Source organism: Dendrobates tinctorius, unplaced genomic scaffold (assembly GCF_039654945.1).
Source record: "Dendrobates tinctorius isolate UK_male_01 unplaced genomic scaffold, ASM3965494v1 ptg000145l, whole genome shotgun sequence".
Taxonomy (NCBI): domain Eukaryota; kingdom Metazoa; phylum Chordata; class Amphibia; order Anura; family Dendrobatidae; genus Dendrobates; species Dendrobates tinctorius.
In genome coordinates, this window is record NW_027361812.1 from 7,738,820 (window position 1) to 7,753,214 (window position 14,395).

A 14,395-nucleotide genomic window follows, 5' to 3' on the forward strand; every position below is an offset into this window, starting at 1 on the left:
ATGATGGGGCTCACACTGACTAGACAGGACAGGAAAGGAAAGACGCTTTCTGCAATCACGCAAAACACCCTGCAAAAAGTCCAACACGTCTGATGCAAAAAACACTCAAGTTGCACGACTTCGCCCACCATGTCAGCACTCTGGTATATTCTGAAAGCAGAGCAAAATGAGGCCAATCTAAAAGGGACAAAAACAAACTGGCACAAGCAGTAACATATGGACGGTGATTCAGCACAGCCCCAGCCGGAGCTGGCTGACCCACACAAAACTGAGATAGACAAAACCAGATGAAATGCAAACAGAATAGCAAATGAACACTTAGCTGAACATGCAGGGACTGAGCTGGAAACATCAGACCTCAGGAGGCAGAAGAAAATCACCTGCAGGGATAGAGGGAGTTGGCTGTCTTAAATCCAAATCTAAAACCCCAGATCTCCAATCGTCATCCTCATTATCAGGTGGCAAGCCTCTGTTAATCAGATCAGCTCCATTACCTCCAGTAATCACCAGAGGGAGCCCAGAAAGAGAACTCACAACCCCTCTCTCAATCTGACCAGCTCCACTACCTTCAGTAATAACCAGAGGGAGGCCAGAAACCGAATTCACAACATGAGAGTAGTGGAGCTGGCCAGGTGGATGGAAGTTCTCCACCTGACGACAAAAATTGGGAACCTGGGATTACTGGCTGGGAGCATATAATTGAGCTGGCTGCTCTTGGAGGTTGCTGGTGATTTCCTCTGTGTGCATTTGGAGTTCTTTTGTCCCCTGCCTGAACTGCAAGGTTCAGCTAAGTGATTATTTTGCTAATCCTTTGCATCTAATCTGGTTGTGTCTTTTTTTGCTTTCTGTTTTGCTGCTATGGTTCAGCGTTCTCCCTGCTGGGAGTAGCGCTGGGCCCTGCTTCATATGTTGCAGCTTGTTCAGTCCCCTGTTATGTTAGTATCTTTTTGCTTTGCTGCCAGTTTATACCAGAGTGCTGATCTAGCGGGGGTGAGGTCGTGTGACCTCAGTATTTTTGTATATCAGAAGTGTTTGACTTTTTCAGGGTTTTGTGCATGATTGCAGATAGTATCTTTTCTGTCCTGTCCTGTCTAGACAGCTTGGGCCCCATTCTTTGCTCAGTCTGTTCTCTGCCTGTGTTTGTGTCTCATCTTGTCTCACCAACAATATATGTTTGGGGGCTGTCTATTCCTTTGGGGATCTGCTCCGGGGCAGTTTAGATTTCATCTTTCTGTCTTTAGGCTTAGTTAGTCCTCCGGCTGTGACAAAGCTTCTAGGGCAACGTAGGAACGCTCCACAGCTAATGCCAGTTGTGTGGATAGGATCAGGGGTCTGCAATCCACTTAGTTACCAACTTCTCTGGTCTTCTGGTGGCTTAGCCTGTTCCTGCCATCCCCCTTGGTGACTCATTCATAACACTTGAAGTTCTGAGTACTTCTGACGCGAAAATTCAAGAGGTGCCTCAAAGTACTCAGTGTGACCACGCTGGTGTTCTGACCATGCAATATATGCAGAACCATTCTCTTTGGCAAAACGAAGTGCAAGAGAAGCAGAAATGGGTGCGAAAACTGTGGGCACCTGGCCCACCTCCGAAGAACATAAAGGGGCTAAAAGAGTCCTTGCTCGTGGATTGACGAACTAAAGGAGAGGAGGAGTGTAAGGAGGAAGACCAGTGTAATAATTATATGGGTACTACGGAACCTGATTGCAAGAAACCATATGAGACTGAGACCAAAGTTGATGTAAATAAGTATATTTCACAAAAGTGACAAAACTAAACAGAATATTTCCTGCAACAGTAACAGAAACCCAGCACAATATGGAATAATGCAGGTAAAGCAGAACTTACAGTACACTTTCTGCAATTGTAACGAAAACTCAGCACAATATGGAAATCATATAAGTAAAACAGAACTGGTAGTACACAGTGTGCAATTGTAACGAAAACTCAGCACAATATGGAAATGTCCTAAGTGACTGAAGAGCGGGGTAACGCCGCTAATAATAATCAGTCAAACAGTACTAATACTCAAGTGTGCACAGGGCACAGAACGTAGGAGTCCAGCAGCAGATATGTATTCAGCATGCACACAGCACTAGGGTGCATAAGTCCAGCAAACATAAGGGTGAAATGCACATGGTAATCAAAACGTAGAAGTCCAGCATGACACATGAGAGGCAAAACAGGAGAAGGTCGCTATATGTACCTATATAGCTGAAAGTCATGCACAAGTCCAGCAATGCAGCCCCAACAGACACAGACCCAAAGGAGATGGCAAAAGTCAGGATTCCTTACTGGCCACAGCACCTCCAAGGGTGATCAGCTCCACACCAGAAGTCCAGACAGTAGATGAGCACAGCAGGGCAGTAGGCAGCAGAATGTAGAGAGGAAGAGCACCGACTAACGAGCAGCAGCCGCAGCAGGGAGTCCACTAGCAGATGGGCAGGAGCAAGACAGCAACAAAATACTCAGGCACAGGAGAACACATGACCCGGACTTAAATAATCAGGACAGACAGGAAGTTCCATGATAGGGCTAGATCCAAGACTCCATCTTGGATCAGGATGAACAGGCAGAAGGAAAGTCCGGAATCCTTACTACCAGGCTGCAGGTGCCTGCATCACTCTGGGTCCAGAACTGCTGAGGCTGCATCCCATGTTGCCTGGGGGAAAGAATAGGGGACAGGACAGGCCCCATGAGCCAGGAAGAGGGGATGTGGCTAAGCCAGGCTGTGAGGAGAAAACTCACGAAGAAAGAGTGAATTCCCTGCCAGCAGTGAGAGCGGAGGCAGGTGTGCGGCGCTCTCTGCAGCGAGAGAGCCAACACGGAGCTGTGCTCCAGCAGAACTTCAGCGGGCGCTCCGGTGAGACAGTGTGTGTGCAGAGCACCATGTGCCCGGCTATGCAGAGTCCAGTGCTCGTGCGGAGGAGTGGGGGCCGGGTGCAGAATCTTGAGGTTTGTTCCTCAAGACTGATAGACACGCAGCAGCACCCATGTTGATCAGAGTACTCCAAGCGAGAGTTGATTGGGAAAAGCTCCTGGCCGCAGAGCAGAGATCAGGGACAGCTGTGTGAGAGACTTACTGCGCAAGAGATTTACTGGTATTGGTAGATGCGCAGCACAAACCGAGCAGAGCAGCCATTCAGGTGACAGCAGCTGCTCAGAGAGAGACACATGCGCTCCATGATTGTAAGTACAGCACACGTGCCGCATAGAGAAAGCCGAGTACTGGACAGACATTTGAGGCCTTACCTTGCCAGTTAACGCTTGCCAGTCTAAGTTGGACTCTGTCAGTGCTGCAACCCTGTTTGCTTTGGCTGCACCAACTTATGGACTAGGGGCTCAGCGGAAGGTGCCAGAGACCGACCTCTACCGCTAGAAGATGGACCGTTGTTTGCAGGACCCCACTGGAACAGCTCTGTGCCAGCTGTTGTTGGCACCACTGCCTTCAAAGCTTCAGTTGTGGACTGGGAAGCCTCTGACACGATAAGTAATTTAAAGAACGCCATTATCTTGTTTATTGCTCATTAAGGCCTGTTTCACACTTGCTTTTTTTTGCAGCGTGTTTTTCCCGCAAAAAAACGCATTGAAAAACGCATACAAAAGCATACAACTGCTGCGTTTTTTTCAAGCATTTTTATGAGCATGCATGAAAAAAACGCAGCGTTTTTATGCGTTTGTATGCGTTTTTAGTGCGTTTTTACCGCGTTTGCGTTTTTTTCCAACATTAGGTGGCCCCTCACACTAACCCAAACCATGACTTTACTAACCCTAACCCTGACCCTAACCCCAACCCTAACCCTTAACCAAACCATACTTAACCCTAACCCTGACCCTAACCCTTAACCAAACCACACTTAACCCTAACCCAAACCCTAACTAACCTTAACCCTAACCCTAACCCTGACCCTAACCCTTAACCAAACCATACTTAACCCTAACCCTGACCCTAACCCTTACCCAAACCATACTTAACCCTAACCCAAACCCTAACTAACCTTAACCCTGACCCTAACCCTAACCCTGACCCTAACCCTAACCCTAACCCTTAACCAAACCATACTTAACCCTAACCCTGACCCTAACCCTTAACCAAACCATACTTAACCCTAACCCAAACCCTAACTAACCTTAACCCTAACCCTGACCCTAACCCTAACCCTAACCCTGACCCTAACCCTTAACCAAACCATACTTAACCCTAACCCTGACCCTAACCCTTAACCAAACCATACTTAACCCTAACCCTGACCCTAACCCTAACCCTGACCCTAACCCTAACCCTAACCCTGACCCTAACCCTTAACCAAACCATACTTAACCCTAACCCTGACCCTAACCCTGACCCTAACCCTTAACCAAACCATACTTAACCCTAACCCTAACCCTGACCCTAACCCTAACCCTTAACCAAACCATACTTAACCCTAACCCTGACACTAACCCTTAACCAAACCATACTTAACCCTAACCCTGACCCTAACCCTAACCCTAACCCTGACCCTAACCCTTAACCAAACCATACTTAACCCTAACCCTGACCCTAACCCTGACCCTAACCCTAACCCTAACCCTAACCCTGACCCTAACCCTTAACCAAACCATACTTAACCCTAACCCTAACCCTAACCCTGACCCTAACCCTTAACCAAACCATACTTAACCCTGACCCTAACCCTAACCCTAACCCTGACCCTAACCCTAACCCTAAACCCCCTTAACCCTCCGTCAGGCGCAATATAGATTCTCCTCAGTTCATGCGCAATGTGCCTGACAAGCACAGGTCAGAAAACCACCTATAGTAGCTACATATTTCAATTTCAGGACTATAGAAGTAGTCAGTGACCTTCATAGGAATGTATTAAAAGAGATTACACCAAATCAGATGCAAAAAAAAACATTTATTAACCATAAACTTATTAAAACTAAAAGTACCACTTTTCGGTAGTACCGCCAAATAGGCTCCAGTTATCTTTACTTAACTATTGCTTAAATATAAAATTCTGGAAAAAAACTTAAAGGATATTGCACTTAGATGTTACTTAATTATTTTCTACTCATCTTCAGTGGTTTCAATTGCAGCAGAAGCAGCACAGGTACACTTAGAAAAGCAAGGCTGGCAGACGAAAGTTGCATGGGAAAGGCAGATTGATTCTTTACATATTTTGCAGTCATATTTAGAAAGCCTTCTGAAACCAGATACAAATGAGCAGGTACTACAACTGCGTCTTTTAGAAGGTGGTAGAGTCGGTGTTTGTTCTGGAACGTCCTTGGGACGATATCTCTTCAACCGGTGTTGCAGGGCAAGGGGCATTCCAACCGTCTTTGTACTTCTTAGGCTTAGCTCTCCACTCACCAGTTCATTAGCCAATTGTTTTAGGTACATTCTTCTGCGCATTTGTTTAAGTTCATTACCGAGGTAAATTACTTGTGAGTTGATGCCACCCACACTCAGCATTGTAAAGAAGATTACCATCGGCCAGCGTTTGGTATTTCGACTTACATTGAAATTGCCACACATTTGGTCAGCAGTGTCAACGCCGCTTTTGGTCAAATTATAAAAAGTTATGATTTCTGGTTTCCTTAGCTCCCCAGACTCTGGATCAATGGTGTAATCATTATGTAATGAAGAGACCAAAATCACATTTTTCCTCTCGCGTGGGATGTAAGAAACTAAAATCTTTCCATTACTGAACCCAAACATAGTGCTATACTGTTGTTTGCCTTTTGTATATAGAAAATCTGGCGGCAACTGCCTTTTGTTTTTTCTAACAGTTCCCACATATGACAGCTTTTTCGTTTTTAAAAAATCAATCAGATCAAAGTCAGTAAACCAGTTGTCAGCAGTGATATTTCGACCAGATCCAAACATTGGCTCAGCAATTCTCTTTACCACATCACTAGGCTTGTTGCTCACATTGAAAGGACCTGGTGGCTGTCTTCCACAATAAACTTCCATGTTCATAGTGTACATCATCCTTGCATCAACCATGGCAAAAATTTTAATACCATATTTGTTTGGCTTTGATGGTATATATTGCCGAAAACCACATCTTCCACGGAAACCTGGAAGCATCTCATCAATAGTGAGGTTTTGCCCCGGGCAATAGCTTTTTTGACAATTCATAATAAATTGTTGAAATATGTCCTGAATTGGTGCAAGCCGGTCATAACCTTTTCGTTCTGTCCGGGTACTTCGATCATCGAAACGGAGGCAACGGATCAGGACTTTGAATCGTTTCAGATTCACCACAAGGCTGAATTTTTTGATGCCATCACCGTCTGTCCCCCACAGCTCCTCCAAACTTTGCCTATTTGCTCTGAAAGCACCAGCTAGGTATAACAAGCCAATAAATGCCTTGAGTTCAATCACATCAGTGTTTTTGATGTCCCTCTCTCTGGAGAATTGCTCTTTGATTGTGTCAATATACTGGTTAGTGAACCGAACAATAGTTTCCAACATGCTATCTGTAATTAGATTACTCCAACATTCCACTGCAGTTTTAGCTTTTCTAGCACTTCCAATAACTCCAGGAAGGTGTGTAATAATATTGTGGGATTCTCTGCGCTGTTTGTTCTTGGGTGCCTTTTTGTTCCACTTTGTATTTTTATCTTTGCCCAAATAATAAGCTAGATCTGTGTCTGTTTCCTCTGTATCAGTGTCATCACCATCCTGCTCTGTTCCAGAATCAGTGTTACATTCTGCTACCTCATCTTCAGATGAAATGTCACTAGATTCCTCTAAATCCTCAGTTACTGCTGGTTCTTCCTCATCATCTTCTAACAAAAAAATCTTCATTTCTTCTAAATGAAGGGGTTTAGATGAATCATACTGTTTTCTGGCCATTGCAGCAGAAAATCTGAAGCAAGAGAGAAAGAGTATGTGTTAGGGCGCAATGTGCCTTAGAAGCCACCCTCCTTTTGTCTAAGAAAACAGTACTTATGTACACTAACTTAGCATTAATCCTTCATAAAACAAGCTAAATACACAATCGTGATGAATAAAAAAAGAAAATACTAACCTTTCAATTTGTGTTGAAATCAGGCGCAATGTGCCTGAGAAGCCAAAGTGTTGATATCTGCTCACTAGAAGGTCTGCTGAGTCACTGTGATATCAGGTTTCACAGAGCCTGTAGAGTCAGGAGATAACTAGGAGGGGTGGGGTTTTCTGATAAGTGGGCAAGGAGATAGAAGTGAAACTAATTACTGTGTGCCTGTCAGATCTATTGCACCTGACTGAGGGTTAACTAACCCTAACTTTACCCAAACCCCTAAATTCCATTGTCTAAACTAATGGTAAAAAAAAAACGCATGTGCAAAAAAACGCATACATAAGCATGCCAATGCGCACATATGCTCACCATAGACTTATAATGGGTGTCTTGCTGTAAAAAAACGCATTGCGCGCGCATGCGTTTTTTTGAGGCAAATCGGACGCACAAAAAATGCAACAAGTTGCATTTTGTGCGCCCGAGCGCATACCGCAAAAAAACGAATGCTCGGTAAAACGCGTACAAACGCATGTGTATGCGCACATAAGCGCATCCCATGCAAAGTATAGGAAAAAAAAACGCATGCGCTATTTAGCGCTAAATTACCGCGAAAAAAAACGCAAATGTGAAACCAGCCTAACTTTGCCAATTGCTTGCCATTGAACTGTTTAACCTTTTATTTTCCTGTGAGGAGTTAACCCCCTGTTCAATTACAACTGTTAAATTTGTTAACCCTTTCCCTGCCTTCTGTCTGTCACTGCATCCCGAAACCTGGTTACACTTGTGTTAGCCAAGCTGGGTGGTGGCCTGCCTCTAGCAGTTGGTTCATTTGCTTTGCCATGCGTTCATGTACCTCTGTTAATTTCTTTAGCCAGTTGGTGTGTAGGTGTGGATCATGTCTTGGCCAGATGCTGTCCAGCTCTCCATGTTCTTGACCCGCATGTTCATGTACAAGGCAAGAGAACCATATATATATATAAATATATATATATATATATATATATATATATATATACACATATATACTTTTTATTTTTTGGAGTGTTGTTTTTATTATATCTAATAAAATATTTTGTTTCATAGTGTCTTCTGCCTGATTATGGGCCCACTCAGATGTTGCGCTCCCACCCCCCAACCTCACACATACTGTATGTTTTGTATGTACAGTATGTGTATATTATAGTCACATTTGGTGTTTTTATATCAGTCCAGACAGATCATTTGTGCTACTTGCTGCTGAATTAATATTGCAGGGACAAGGGGTCTGCTTACAATGTAGGGTGTGATGTGATAAACCACACAGCAAGCTGAGAAGGAAATTGTGAGCTGCCAGAGTAAAGTCACAAATCTAGGTGTGTCAAAAGGGAAGGGTGTGGACATCGACTTTGCGTTCTTGTCCCAAAAACATATTTATGGACTGTTGTATACCGGACATATTACAGACATGTTATTCACTGAATGTAATGTGATCAAGACTTCTGAAAGGCGGTGTTCTTATATTACAACTCCAGCAATGTTATGTCTTTTTTTCTGTGTGTCTCTGGTATATGAGAGTATTCCAGACATTCTCAGTGTAATAGGCTTCATGTGAAGTTTGTAGACAAACTAGGTTAAATCTAAATTAAATATTTAAAAAATAGAAAATACTGAATAGTAATAGTGCAAGAAATAGTTATTTCAAAAGATCCTATTAATTTCAGTTTGCGTATGTGCAAAGTCACTGTCAGCGGGCGATGAAAAGCTGCCAGGTACCCGCCTGTCTGACTAGTCTCCAGCGAGGCTCGGTCCCCGGGGGACATTCAAAATATGCTTTTCTCTCAAATATCATCGCGTTTCAGAGTCATGACTGGTATTGCACAGCCCGCATTGGGCAGCATGTATCAGACATCAGGTTCACTTTAAGCTGAGTATTTGGCATTAACCTTACAATGAACTAAATGTAGCTGTCCCTCTTATTAATATAGTAACGATAACCTGCTCGTTTGATCGCCAACTATATCTATAATCAGACCAATCATCTAATTGAAAAAAGTAAAAATTGCATCCCTTTCCTCCAGGACATGTATTCAAAATGGACTTTTGGTGGACTTCCTATAGAAGCCATCCTTGTTTCTTCAAGGCACCAATAGTACAAGAGCTGAAGTGAAGATAATTTTAGGTTATCTCTGTCCAAGTGACAGTAGTGTAAGAAGATACTTATAGCTGAATTAATCATTGATATTACTTTTCAATAAATGGAAGAACTGCTATTTCTGCTACTCCCAAATATACAGTGCTTTATATATATTTTTAGAAGGACGTTGTGTCCCCATCTATCTTATAGACTAGCAGTTCTACAATTCTGTGAACTCTTTATATAAGGACTAACTTGTTTCTACCAGTTCTGGAAATATAATCGAGCTTTAACTGTTTACAAAGGGTGAGAGTTAATTCCTTGAAACGGTTAGCTACCTGCTAATAGTCATTAAACTGTCAGAGATGGAACAGATTGTGCGGTTCCAAGTGTGGATTCATTACATAAGACCGCTGCTCCTTTAGCTTTGCAGAAAAAGGTCAAGCTAATGTTGCCATTTTACGAGAAAGGTGTGCTCCATGTTGTACCTGTCAAATCTAGGAGTGGCTACTACTACTACAACAGCTACATTAGATGCCAACGCTTTGAGTATAAGCCAGTCTGTAACCTTTATGGCTTTATGGAGCAAAGGGCAGGTTAGGATATTACTCTAGAGACTGGGCTGCATTATACCTTGCTCCGCTGTCATGTGTGATACCAGCTGAGTCAGTCGATATCAACAGAAGAAAACATAATATGTTGCTATGAGAGCGGAGAGCATTGGCCAAGTTAAGAGATTTGCTCAACTTTTTTTTTCAATTTTTATTTTATTTTACATAGCTTAAAGGGGTTGTCCACTACTTTAAATTAACCCCCCCAATGTATCCCCCCGGGGCTCCTAATGAATTTTGCAAATACCTCATGTTGCCTATACTGCCTGTGAGAGGCGCTGTCTCTGGCCGCTCACTGGCAGCACTTGACCCAGTGCTGACGTCATGTCAAGAGAGGCGTGACTCAGCGCTGGGTCCCCACGGTGACTGTTGGGTTGTGGGCCAGCAATAGAGGGTCAGGAACTTCCTTTCCCTCACTTTACAGCATGAATTTTTTGCCATTGTACAAATGGCTTGCATGCTGAGACTGTAAAGATGCATCTCTCTTGGACCTGTATGCAGGGTTAACGCCAATATTCCAAAAACGCTGACAAGTAATGGTGCCCATGGCACATGGACGGCCCACTCTGTCCAGGTTTCAACTTGCATCATCTACCATACATGTCCAGCAGATGTGCACGCTGTCTGTATGGAGCTTGCAACTAAGTGCTGCTCAATCTTCAGGGTTGCCTAAAGTCCAAAAATTCCAGGACCTTCCATAAAAACAGGGCACCTTTTTCCCCTGTTCGTAAAAAAAAACTGAAGGCATCCGTGAATTTTTTTTAAGCTTAAGAAACTTATACAGATTATTTTGACTCAAATTATTTTCACCAATTTCCAGTTTACAGTGAAGGCAATTGATGTCTTCACATTAGAATAAACATCACTTATAGTCATAATGATTTATTTTGGTTTTTCAGTGTTTTTGTAAAAAATACTGTCTGTCCATGATTTTTTGATAAGCTGTCCAGAAAAAACTTTTAAGAGTTTGGAAACTAGTGATGGTATCCTTTCTATCCCCTTAGTGTACGCCCCCATGTCTGCCATGTTAGTACACCTAGGAAACCTTATGGCTGGGCTTCACAGGAAACTGGTACTGTAATTTTACAATTTACCATGATATTACAGTGTTGTAGTGTGTTATTAAAATCCTCTAGGAGGACCAATAAAAATGAAAAAAAAAATATATTGACTAAAAATAAAAAGAAATTTTAAAAATTATACATTTCAAATTACCCCCGTTTTTTTTATTTTTTTAAAAAGTAACATATTTGGTATCCATGCATTACTGTCTGAAATAACAAAATATCAAAATATTTATCCTATTTTGTAAATGACGAAATGGAAAACAAATTTGAAACTACAGATTTGTTGTTTTTTTGTTCACGTCAGTTTATAAATGAAATGGGATAAAAAAAAATCAGAAAATTATATGGACCAAAATTAAGAAATTTGTTGCAAATCAAATTGTTAGGAAAAATTAGACTCTAATAGAGATGGGCGAACCCGAACAGTAAAGTTTGGCATCCGTACCGAACACCTGACAGGCACGGTGTCCATGCCTGAACAGTAGTTCAGGCATGGACACCGAACACAGACTTCTACAGGAAGTCTGTGTTACTGTTCGGGGTTCGGCTGCCCGAACACCGGGTGTTTGTCGTGCTGTCATGTGCATGGCAGCGTGGCAAACACCGCTTCTGATCGGTGGTGAAATCATCCCCGCTGGTCAGGGAGCCACGATTCCGACGCTGTCAAAAGACAGTGTGAGCACTCAACTGTGATCAGAGGTATAAAGTTTACCTCCGGTCACTGGTGTCAACTGATGGGACCATTGATCCCATCATCTGACACCTGCTGCCTCTAATAACAGTGAGAGTAGGAGCGGTAAATAAATAATTTAAAAAAAACGGCGTGGGTTCCACCGTATTTTTGATAACCAGCCAAGCAAAACTGACAGAGGGGTCCCCACATATACATTACCTGTCCGGCGCTCAGTCATGTCCCACGGAGAAATCCATCTCGGGGGGTTAATCAGTTTACAGGCGGAGTGGTGCCAGTTCGACTGCTCCGACTGTAAACTTCTGGGGAATGAATGGAAGCAGAGCCAGACTCAGTGATGAGCGGTGACTTTACCGCTCATCACTGAGTCTGCGCCGACTGCTTCCATTCATTCTACAGTAGTTTACTGTACAGTCAGAGCGGCTGTGCTAGCAGCGCTCCACCTGTAAACTGATTAAACCCCTGAGATGTATTTACGCTGTGGGACGTGACTGAGTGCCGGACAGGTAATGTATATGTTTGATTTATTATTTTAAAACTTTTTTACAGGAGAACGAGGGCGTCACAATGGAATTAGCAGTGTAAAAAAGCCTTAAACAATGTGTGTAGTGTATTCTTTCATTAAAATACTTTTTTCTAATTGTATGTGTGGTTTTTTTTAACCCTTTAATTACTATAGGATTAGTAATGGATAGGGGTCTAATTGACACTTCTCCATTACTAACTGTGGCTTAATGTCACCTTACAATAGAAAGGTGGCATTAATCCCTTATTACCCCACTTGCCTCCGCTACAGGACAAGTGGGAAGAATCGGGCAAAGCTCCCGAATAGGCGCGTGTAATAGATGCACCTTTTCTGGGCAGCTGGGGGCTGCTGTTTTTAGGCTGGGGGGCCAAGATCAATGGCTCTTTACCAGCCTGAGAATATCAGCCCTCAGCTGTCAGCTTTAGTCAGGTTGGTTGTCAAAAATAGGGGGGAACCCATGCCTTTTTAAAAAAATTATTTACTTAAATAATTAAAAAAAAACAGCGTGGGGACCCCTCTACTCTTGAGAACCAACCTTGATGAAGCTGACAGCTGAGCGCTGCAGCCCCCAGCTGTAAGTTTCGTCTGGTTGTTTCACAAGCTGAGGGGGACCCCGCGTCGGGTTTTCATTCATTCTTTCTCTCCTGCTCGCTGTTGCCGGCAGAGCAGGAGAGAAGAATGACAGCCGCGTTCAGCACCAGCCGCAGGGGAATAGCGCTTACAGTAGCGCTTCTTCCCTGGCGGCCATCCATTAGCACGAAGGACAGTGTGAACTGTTCTCCGTGTGCACATGTTCAGCACTTTTGTGGATCGTGCACTCCCACGAACACTGACATGTCTCCGTGTTTTTCACACGGACCGTGTGTCCGTGAAAACATGCTGACATGTGCAGAGACACATTCATTTTAATGTGTGTAGGTGTGTCAGTGTCTCTGGTACGTGAGGAAACTGTCACTACACGTACCGGAGCCACTGACATGTGAAACCTGCCTAAAATCAGAATACCCTACTCTAAAGCCCCATAAAATTCTCTGAGACGCTCAATGATGGCTCTGTGCAAGTAGGAGGTTGTATCAGGGCCGGACTGGCCATCTGGCAATTCTGGCAAATGCCAGAAGGGCCGGTCTGGTCATGGGCTGCCTTGTCTGCTACATTGTTAACAGAATCGGTGATCTCAAGACACCCATAATGTTAAGAGTTGTGATGCAGCACAAAGTTGCTGACTTTTACCCCAGTAGGTCAAGGGTATAATTAGAAATATTGATCTTTTAGTAAATCTTGCTTTCCTCCATCCAGGGTAATATTAGTAATATATCCCATCTGGTGCTTGGGGACGGGGACAACATGGGCCTGTGTGATTTCAAATGCCAGGGCTGAATTTCAGCCCCAGTATGTACCTGGGTTGTATGGAGCAGTAATATGCTTTGCGCATAGTGGAAAGACCGAAACTCGGTGAAGAAAACCCGACATACTATAGGTTTTATTTCTATTCTGCACAAATTCCTGTCATACTTCTTACAAAATATAATAAAAAGATCTTTGTTTGAACGTTTCAGCTGGAATATATTGAAATGGTAAAGTAACGTTAGTTGTGCTAGTGGCACTTTCTGCAGAAATGTCCCACATACATGACAAACTTTAGCATAGTTTAGCTAATATGATTTCAACTCTCTCAGCTTCATTAGACTTATGTAATAAAGGCAAAGAGAGCTATAAATATCTATTCAGGCTTGGTGCAGATTCAGACACTAGATATCTCAAGAAGGAAAAGAAAAAAATATTTTGCAATTTATCCTTTTGTAAATTAACCCCTTAAGGACCAGGGGTATTTCCATTTTTGAGGTTCCGTTTTTTGCTCCCCTTTTTCCAAGAGTCGTAGCTTTGTTATTTTTCCTTCAATATAGCCAAATGAGGACTTGTTTTTTTGCGGGACGAGTTGTATTTTTGACAGCCCCATTGATTTTACTATATCTTGTACTGGAAAATGGGAAAAAAATTTTTTCTGAAATTGCAAAAAAAAGTGCGATTTCACAAGTATTTTTTGTGGTTTTTTTTATCATGTTCACTAAATGCTAAAACCTGCCATTATGATTCTTCAGGTCATTATGAGTTCACAGACACCAAACATGTATAGGTTCTTTTTTATTTAAGTGGTGGAAAAAAATACAAATTTGGTAAAAAAAAGTTGCAATTTTCCGAGACCTGTTGCGTCTCCATTTTTCGGGATCTGGGGCTGAGTGAGGTCTTATTTTTTGCGCACCAATCTGATGGTTTTATTTATACTATGTTGATGTAGATGTGATCTTTTGATCTCAGGTTATTGTATTTTAAGGTAATGTTGCCGTGACCAAAAAAACCTGGTTCTGGATTTTGATTTTTTTTCTCGCTATGCCG